Genomic DNA, 10,028 nt, shown 5'->3' with positions numbered 1-10,028 from the left:
CAGGAGTGTTGTTCTCATGCTTCTGTTTGACTTTGTGTTAAAATCAGTGCTGTGGGGCAGACATAGTCATTCTATGCTGATAAATGATTAGAATTCATTGTATCTGAAGATCCACCTTAAAGTGTGTCTGAAATTGGTCTAAGTTCTACCCCTTGTTAAACTGTGCCTATCCAGAATTGTCATATATCTCTGGGGCCTGGGTTGTTTTTCCTTCATAGCTCACAAATGAAGACTTTTGATTTCATTTTACTCATACCATACTCATTGGTATCTGTTTAGCTTTAGCCACAAGGATCTGTAGGGGTGGACACACTTCCATACCAAAACAGGAAGTACTTTTAATTCTACAAACATGGTTTGTGTGTCTGTGACTTGGAGCTGCTATTTACAGCTGGGAAGATTCTTACAACCCTTGGGTACTTCAGGGATGTCTCTCATAAGTCAAGAGAATCCACCACTACAGTTCTACAAGGTGTCTAAATATTAAATGTCACCTTTGGATCTCTCCCACATACTCTTATTACACTTACTTGAAATCTTCTTTCTTCTAAGGAGAGATAGATCTTCAGAAAACCCAAACAAAATTCCTAGCTGAGGGTTTGCAGTTTCAGTAAAACAGCTCTTTGAGCCAAAAAGCTACCTGCAGGTGATTCCCTCAAACAGGAAGTGCAACAGTTGGAAATAACAGGAAGATGCTTTTGGTTTGATGCCTGTTGCAAACAGCCAAGGGAAGAGAATTCCTTATGTGGTAGATGTGTGTTGAGGACTTCCCACCTCCAGTGAAGAACATAATGAAGGACACTCAGCTTCCTGCTGTGACAGGGTGAGATGGAGATAGAGGGCCCAGAGAATTAGCTCATTACCCTTTGCTGTTCTCACTTCTGAGGTGCAAGGTATTAATTTTATAAGATAATGGTTATCAGTGAGAGTCTTCTTTTGAAGATTTTTCCACCAGGCAAAGCACACCTGTGTGACTGCCCATGTATCTCAGGAGGGGGAGAGGAGGTGCTAATTCTGCCTGCTGACTTACCCACCCCATTCAGTTTCTTTGAGGACTGAAACAACAGCATGATTGTGCTTTTATCCACAGCAAGTCCCTTGAATTCACCCTTCTAGTCCCTCTGGCCAGTGCTTTGAATCCTAAGGCCAGGATCCTGCAATTCCTTGCTAGATTATCAGCAGAGGTTGCACCATGGATCCTTGTAACCACCTTGTAACTGCAAACACTAACTAAGAAAAGCCACTCCAATGTGCTCTTGCACACTGAAGCATGCAATTACATTGCATTACAGAGAGAAAATAAGTATGCACACCCCACTGTGATGGACACAATTTGTCTCAACATTTATGCAACCCCTTTTTGTCTCAGGCAGTGAATTATCTATGGGATCAGTGCCCTCCCTGCTTCTTTCCAAGCACTTGGCAATGTGGAGGCAGTTACATTAATGTGTTTTCATCCCTAGATTAGTCCATGAACATTTATATCCTGAATGGAAAAGGGAACTTAGACAAAAATAAAAAGAAAAAAGTGGGGTTGAATCAAATTCAGGAGGCTAATCCACCTGGAAACACAAATTTTCAATTAATTTGGTGAATTAGAATAGATATAGTGTTTTCTTGTCTTAACTACTAAAGCATGATTTCTCTTCCAACAGGCAGCCACTTAATGATGACGGAAGGTTTGTGGTTGTGTGTTAGGTAAATTATCAGGGGGGTCAAAAAGCCCCCTTAAGCATCCTTCCACATAGCAGGTGAAGTGTGTTTGCATGCAAACAAGCAGTCCAAAGAAACGAGGCTTGAGGGTCTCTCATGTATCCCCCTTGGTCACCCAGTTCCATTAACTTTCACTTCTCCTAATTTCATGTCATTATACAGTAACTGAGGTCTGTCAGAATGCATTAAAATACAGAGAATGCCTGAGTCAGGCCAACAATGCATTTTTCCCTGTGTTAAAAAATGTCCTTGCTTTTAGTGTGCTAAAACCTAAAACCTTACTCCCAGAGTGCAGCAGCTAAAATCTCATGTTGTTCGTATCCATTGAAATTAGCTATGCCATGGATGAATTTGACCTGGAGCCTGTTAAGATACAAATCTTAGATGTGATGTCCTTGTCTTAGGGCTCCTTTTCCCAGCCATTTCTTCCAGGTGGAAACTTAGCTTCACAAGATAAAAAAGAATAACTGCTGTTTTGATAGTATGTTCTGCCTGCAAATAGGATAAACCCCGCCACCTCCCAAGCAACATGTTCCCCTAGAGCATGGTTTATTACAAGTTCCTCCAGCAGTAAGGTATATTAAGACCAATATACTTGAAGGTGCCTTTGACTGTCTTCATACATATGCCGAATACTTTCTGTTTCTACAGTGATAAGGTAAGAAAATCAATTATTTCTACTACAAAATACCAGCAAGCTGGCTCATTAGGATATAACACAAATATAGCTTAATTTATTCTAGCCTGATTATCTGAATAACCTGCAGTTGTGATCTGATCACCCCAAATATCATAAATAAATTGAATGGCTTTTGTAGTGTCAGTGCTGGGCATGAATCCAACAGCTCCTGGGGTAGTCAGCCTAAGGAGAACATGCCTTTTATTCAGTCCTTCTTTCTAAAATACATTCTTATCCTGAAGTATGGAAGTGTCAGTTTCTAATGATGTATTTAAATTGTATTTGTAGTGAAGTGCCCTTATAATTACAGGCAATTACTAGAATATCCTTCCATGATAATGGAGATTTTCCTTAACACTTTATCCATGTAAAAATGGCATACAGAATTAATAAACACAAGCAATTTTAACCTTCATCAATTTATTCAAATGAGCTCCTCTGTGACCTAAGAAAGGAGCAGAAGTAATTTGTAGTATCTGCATGTAGTAAAGAAAAAAGTGAAATGTTTAATATAATGAGCAGTATCATCCCAAGGCACACGTAGTGTCATTGCTAAATGGTACCTCAGTTCACCCCAAATATGTGTTGGTAGAGCTGCCTTCAGTGACTCACAGTGATTATAACACCGGCTTCTCTCTAATGTGATTAAACACCACTGGAGTGATGGACTCTAGTATCGAAACAGGCTCCAAGGCAAAAGTTTCGTGTCATGGTGGTGACTTCAGCCAGCCCCATGATTACAGCAGGATTGCTCTGAGACTCCAGTTTCACCCTAAAACCAAGTGTGTTTTGATGGCTAAATTTGCCATTTATTTCAATAGAAGGTTATAAAAAATTTAATGTCTGTCTTGAATGTCTAGGACAAAAAAACCTGCAGAAATCATTGTCGTCTTGATGACTCCCTTCCAAGGAATTTCTGCATAAAATAACTGACAGAAAATTTGAAATTATTATTCCCCTACCTCTACATCTGACACTGTCACATCTCTGCTAGTGTAATGGGTTAGCATCCATTAACACAAATAGAAACCAAACGTAATCCCTTCTTTCCTCTCAAATATAAGCTCCATCTTTCACATTGCTGCTTTGTCCCCCAAAGCTGTACAAGCTGGAAACTCACAAGAATTAAAATATTTAAAACATGACGTCCCCTCCTCAATGCTACAATGCTTCATTTTGAAAGTGCAATTAAAGCAAATATTTTTCAAAAGATCTCAAATTTTATTCTTTCAGTCTGATTTCAATCTGCTTCCAGGTGCAGGCAAATAGCTAGAAATTTAAAATGGGATCCACTCAGCTCAGAAAGAGCCTTGTTTGGCAGCTGAAGACTCCTCATCCCTTCCCACAGTTGAATGGATAAGGAACAAAATCCTGTGCTGTGAGGATTAAATTAGATTATTAGCCAGCGCATGTGCGTATGTGCATGCAAACATACACGATGCTGGTGAGGGCAGGATGAAACTGAAGGGGAGGATACTAAAGGCTTATGCATCTGCTAAGCAAATCCTTCATGCAGTGAATTATCCCAGCTAGCTGGTCCTGAACAATCTGCTGCATGAAAGCGCTTTCCAGAGACCCTGCAAACACAGCTGGATTGCTAATGGCTGCCAACAAAGGCACTGCACAGGCAGCAGTGTGGTAAAGACTGCGAAACAAAAGGGCACGTGGAGAACAAGATGGATGAGATTCTGCTTCTGCGACAACCCCTTCTGAAACAGCAGCAACCATTTGGCACTTACAACCTCTTAATAAAAAACTGGCTTTCACTTTTATCCAAACACTATTGGATACTCTTTTGCTGGGCTGTTGCCTTCCCCAAAGCAAGTACAACTGACATGATCTCTCTGGTCTTCTCTAGGAACCCAGGTGCTCTGGAGCTCAGTTGAGCCCAACTATTTGCTTGAAAGAGAATCAGTCTCTACATGGCAGATAGTCCTATAAAATGTAACAAACGAATAATTCGTTGTAACAGATTTAACAACAAATCCGGAAAGGTCTGCTAAAGGTCTGTTTCCAGTGATGTCTGGGGCTTTTCACTTACTTAGCAACAGGAAATTTTCACCTCTCCTGATACCAGGCTGAGTGGCCCTTGCCTCACTGCCTGCAGAAATCCTTTGGCTAATCCATGGATTTAGAACTCGTGAAGCAATCCTAAACAGAAATACAGATTTTAGATGTAGGAAGAAATTTTTTTAATCTATCTCCCCAAAAGGGAAAATTTAAGAGCATATGTTTCTTTGCTGCTGTTATTGCCCAGTTTCTGCCAGACTCGTGCAGAAATTCCCCTGCAGTTGGGCAGCGCTTGCTGGGTGACGCTCCCTACGCCTGCGGGCTGCAGAGCTGCCTCCGCCTGGTGTCTGGGGTCACGTTGCCCTCCAGTGGCTGAACTGAAAAACGGGGATAAAAAGCCACTGCAGTACTTTTCTCTGCTTTAGAAATGCATCCAGAGAGGTCTGCGCACCACGAAATTGCAATGGAAATACTAAGAGTTTAGTCATGCTAATTATTAATATATGAATGTAAAACTAATCCTGTCCTCCCTTCCTGTTCCTTGTAGGTATGCAATCTGGAACAATCTTCATCCTCACGAGTTCATGCTGCTCTTTCTCTGGCTTGCCAGGCTTATATAGTGGGCCACAGGAGGATGTTTAATGAGAATCAAATACAACATTTTGGTTTGTCTTTATAGAGTGTGGTCAAACACTATTTTCACAAATTGCACAAAGCAACCTCTCAATAATACATGTCACTGTAACGTATCTTCTCAAAAAATACTTTTGGGGTATTTTTTTCCAATAGCATGGGATGCAAATTCTGATAAACTAATATGTGGCAACAAAGGCACAATATTTTAAAAGATACAAAAATCTAAGAAAGCTCAGTGCCCCTCTGAGCTGCCCCTTGCAGCTGATTTTTTTTAACATTTAGCAAAACGAGGCATTTTCTGTTTAGAAAGTGAAGCTCCATTCACAAACACCTGTGAGTGCTCAACATTTAAGCAGATCTGACTTATCCCAAACTGAGCACTAAGAAAATGTGATTCACACAGCCAGTGCTTACTGGTGAGAGACTTGGTTCAAGTGATATGTAAATCAGATTACAGGCAATCTGCTGAACAGAACCAGAGTTTAATTCTTAAAGTGCCATTTAGTTACCATAATCATAAGAATTTCCTCTTTCACACTCTGTCTTCCAATTTTTGTAACAAATGAGACAGAAGTCTTGTGGCTCCTTCAGTACACAGCTCTAACTTTATCCCAATACGTATTGAAATAGACTGTGACATTGCCAAACAAAAAGTACCAGGTCCTGTAGTTGAATCTGTATCACAGTGTAGAGAAATACTTGGTTAAGGTTGGAAAAGAAACTTTAATGTCAGAAATTCCTGTAATTTTGGAGCTGGACTTTTGCAACTTTATTGTTCTCTTTACTTCTTACAGAAAAACAAATAAAATGAAATTACATTGAATGGACTCCTCCTGTCTGTTACATGAGATTCAGCTGGGATGAAGCCTTTGGATGTACAGCATATGCTTCTGCCTTTTGAGCTAATTAAATAATTGACAGCTGTGGAAGACTGTCCATTTACAAAGGTCATCTGCAATCAGGCAGCAACACAATTAACATCAACAGCAAAAAGTGATTAGAGATAAAACAGGAAATGTCAGAGTGCGTTTAAACAGTGGAGATGTTTTCATACCAGCTGAGCCAGGTGAATTCCATCCAAGGCGAATATACAACTGGGCAAAGCAAGTTTTACTGATTTCCCTTGAAAATCATGTGTGAGATTACAAATATATCATCTACTTTGGAAGGGGATGAGAGAGGGCAAAGATGTCAGGGAGTTAGAGATTCTTTGTGTTCAGATAGTGGAAAGCAGTACAGTAAATAATTAAACCTTTAGTAAGTTCTCAACATAATAAGTAAAAGGAAAACCAGGGAGGGGGGTAGTTAAGGACAAATACTGTTAAAATGTCCTCCCACCTTCTTTATTTTCTTATTCCTTTAGTAAGGCTTTGATGTTGTTTTAAATGCCATTCTCCTGCGCAAGCTTGGAAGTGTTGTGCATTTTGGTGTACGACAAAATAGCTGCAAAAGCAGGTAGAGTGATCTATCTTAAGCTGTGCCTTAAGAAGTGGTTATTCCCAGGACTGGCTACCTTGGGATGTGCAGTGTCCTTTCATGACCTGGATGAAGACAAAATAGTTCTTATGAAATCTGGAATTTCACCAAAATGAGGGGGATGTAAAGCACCATGGCTGAGAAGATTAGAGCTAAAAAAAATATCACTGCAATTTCATAAATGGATTGAAAGAGGAAAGAAACCAGGATTCAACTTGTTAGACATATGTGTCGTTCAGTTCATTTGGAATAAAAAACAGCAGGTGGAAGAACTACTGGATGGGCAGCAATTCTGCAGGACAGTACATGCAGGCTACAGAAGAGTGTGATTCTCAAGTGTGACTCCATGATAGTGTGAAAAAGGTAAAAAACACATGGGGGAAAATGGGCTGTAAACACTGTTGGCCTGTGATTCTATGCTTTCCCTCTGTGGCACTTGATAAGGCCTCTGCTAGCGTATGATAGCCAGTGGAAGGGTTTTTTTTTCTGCCTGAGAAATGTGTAATCACTGCATAATCTGGAGAAGGGAAAGGGATGGAAAAGAGGAAGCTGTAAATTCAGCAGCTGGGGCGGGGGGCAGTGAGGAGGAAAAGCAACCGTGACACCCTTGTGAGAGAAGAACAGCAAACATGGAGCCTTTGTCTCAGCTCCATGAAGAAGGATTTGAAGAGACATTTCTCCTCTGCAGTGGTATAGGATTAGGAGTTCTGGGTGTGCTGCTTTGAAGTAGTTTATCAGTGTGATCCACCCATTTGCCACTATTCAGGAGCCCCTGAGCTGGAATGTGCATGGCAGGACACACCTCGAGTCAATATACTCTCCTATGTTTTTCTTTTGTGTCTTCAGGCAATGTTGGATGGTGTGGTATAATCTTTTCTGTTTTGCTAATTTTCCTGTTGCAGTAAAATCTTTGTTTCCCAAGAAGCTCATTTCTTAGCATAACATGAACTAAACTGAAAATGGACAGAGCGTGTAGACCAAGAGGTAAAAACTGTTAAATCTCCCAAATTATTTTTTAGAAGTTATTTTTTTCTATATTAAAGGCACAGTTTTTTAATGGGCCAAATGTTTTTGAGTCACTAACACAGAACAAGCCCTATGGACTTACAGCTGAACCTCAAAGCCAAAGACGAGTTTTGCTTTAGAGAGTGGATCTTTGAGATTTTTTCCCTGCAGGTATATTCCACAGAAGCAACTAAACAAACACTCTGAGTTAGGCTTGCATCCCTTGGGAAGTGCCATCAGAAATCACTAAACAGACCTAATATATACCAGTGTTAGTCTGCACCACAGTTTTGGCATGTGCTTTCAAGCAGGTGTTTGGAAAAGCCTCTTGGGAGAAGACAACTGCACACCTCACAAAGCCCAGCATAGGGGGATGCTAACAGATTTGCTTCCAAGCTCTGCTTTGTTTTGGATGCCAATTTCCCATCTACTTTGTCTTCCAGCTTTCTGCCAAGCTTGTGCTGGTGGAAATACAAGACTGATTGGTGTCACAGTGTGTTTGCCCTGCTTTGTTTATCTGTAGAAAATTCAGTTCATAATTCCTCAGTTTGCAGTTAGCACCCACTTTTATGTATCATCCCAGGCAAATAATAGGTAATGATTGCAAAGTTATTTCTATTTTTCTGTAGAAAATTCTGCTTCAAATAAAACCATTGGGCTAGATCCCAGATGGCAATGGTATTCATCTTTCTACCAGGCATTTATCCAAAGTTTTACCCTGTGGGTAAAGAGGGAGAAAGGCCAAGTCATCTTGCTACTTTTACATTTAAGTCATTTACATTTGCTCAGAGATGCCATAAGCAGCTGGGTCTCAGCTATAGCTCTCTTGGTAATACATTCCTTCTCGTAAAAAAACAGGGAAGCCATTTTCCTAGCTGCCTTGTAAAAGCATTGAATGAAGTTAAGCACAAAGCAGACCATTCATTGCTGCTTCCCAAGAGTGTGCTTATTTAATCCAGGCTTGGTTTTGAGGTAGGGAATTAACCAAAAAAGGAACGAGCAGAGAAATGAGTGAGAACCTCACAGACAGAGAGGTGGGACTCACTTTGGTGTGAATGAGATTATAGCTGATCACCCTGGATCCTGAGTCCTCTAAGATGTCACATATTTATTATTTATACCCAGAGACTGACATTCTGTACAATAGAAATGGACAATTAATCACAGACTTTTCTTTTTTTTTGCACACTTTCATAAGCAAAGATCCTCAAATCTTCATCCAGGCTAACAAAGCCCCAGTGTGCCCAGATGGAGTTGATTAGTCAGATCTGATGATTACCAATAAGGGAGCTCTGTTCAGACTTGCAAAGGAAAAAGGAAATGTGGATTAAGATTTGTTTCAGGAATTATTAATCAATTTTCCTTTGATGGGTGGAAACAGCTCTGAAGAAACCTGGCAGCATGAAGGTGTGAAGTGGAAATGTTTAGGTTTATTGTTTGTGTATTTTGCCAGGGAGCTAAAAGCCCCCAGTTATGTCAGACTAATAGCTAAAGGATAGGAATATCACAGATGGAGTTTCATGGTTATAGGTGTCTTTAGTTTTACTCAGACTTTGTAAGGAAATCAGATGCTGCTGCCTGGGCTGGGCATACAAACCTCCTGCAATCAGAGGTTCACCATTCTGGCCCAAATTTGGTTTCCCTGACTAATGTTTTCTATTACAGCTCTAGTTGCAAGAGCTTGGACCAAAGCCTGGGATTCAGTTTTCATGTCAAATCTAGGATTCAGAGAGAAGGACATTATGTCAGTATTCTGTTCCAGCAGTCAGGGCTGGGGTTTTACTTTCCAACCCTAGCATAAATATAAAATGTTCATTGATCATGATGCCTTGCAAGATGTTCTTCTTCTGGTGTGTGAAAAGCTATTGCTGATGAAATTGATGAGTTGTTGTTTCTCTGTTCTTCCCTCATTTGTGTGCTACATCTCCTGTCTCATGCCTAGAATTCAAGCTATGTTGGAAATCAGCTGGAGTGGGGTTTGCCTGGTCGTGAGCCCAAGGCAGGGCTTCTGGACTAAGATAATATCAGGAATAACAATAATGATAGTAAGCAGCCTGATTTCCTTGGCTGATTAATCTGAAATCTCCTTAGAGACATTCAAGAAGACAATGCAAGATTTTCTCTGGCAGTAACTGACTGGGGTTTTTTGTCTACCAGTTTCCCCTAAAATGTTTGTCACTTTGCCAAGCTGCTCTGTTCCTTTGATATGCAAAGTGCTTTGAAGAGAGAATCCCTCAATTACCAGTATTCCCAAGGCATGGCAATGTAGTAAGGAGGAAAAGGGGATTTTTGTCTTCAGACATCACTCAGTATGAAAAGGAAACACTTGTATTTGTAGGGTCGTCTTCTGGTACAAGATTTTTGAAGTGTTCGTGTGAGATTTACTCTTTTGTAGATATACTAGTATCACCACTTCAAGCTCTGTTTTGAGAATAATTATAGATAATATGTGGATTTTGAGATATACCTAGAAGTGAAAGACACTGGTAATAGTATCCTCAAAGGATAC

The 10,028-nt window shown here is 40.3% G+C and overlaps 1 protein-coding gene across 8 annotated transcripts in view; it reads left to right on the top strand.

Annotated features, from left to right (window-relative positions):
• The first annotated feature begins 6,005 nt into the window (after positions 1–6,005).
• XRCC5 (X-ray repair cross complementing 5) overlaps positions 6,006–10,028 on the top strand; it is a 54,837-nt gene continuing 50,814 nt past the window's right edge. For 3 of the 8 annotated variants that reach the window (XM_086897923.1, XM_086897919.1, XM_086897926.1), the window contains exons 1-2: positions 6,070–6,172; positions 6,542–6,877. The gene's annotated coding sequence lies outside the window, so the exon portion shown is untranslated. Of the gene's footprint in view, positions 6,878–10,028 lie in introns of all 8 variants that reach the window. The other 5 variants (XM_086897922.1, XM_086897927.1, XM_086897920.1 and 2 more) reach the window with 5 other exon arrangements.

Source organism: Cyanistes caeruleus, chromosome 7 (genome assembly GCF_971803275.1).
Source record: "Cyanistes caeruleus chromosome 7, bCyaCae1.hap1.1, whole genome shotgun sequence".
Lineage (NCBI taxonomy): Eukaryota > Metazoa > Chordata > Aves > Passeriformes > Paridae > Cyanistes > Cyanistes caeruleus.
The sequence above is the reverse complement of the archived record's forward strand: the minus strand, read 5'-3'. Positions and strand labels throughout refer to the sequence as shown.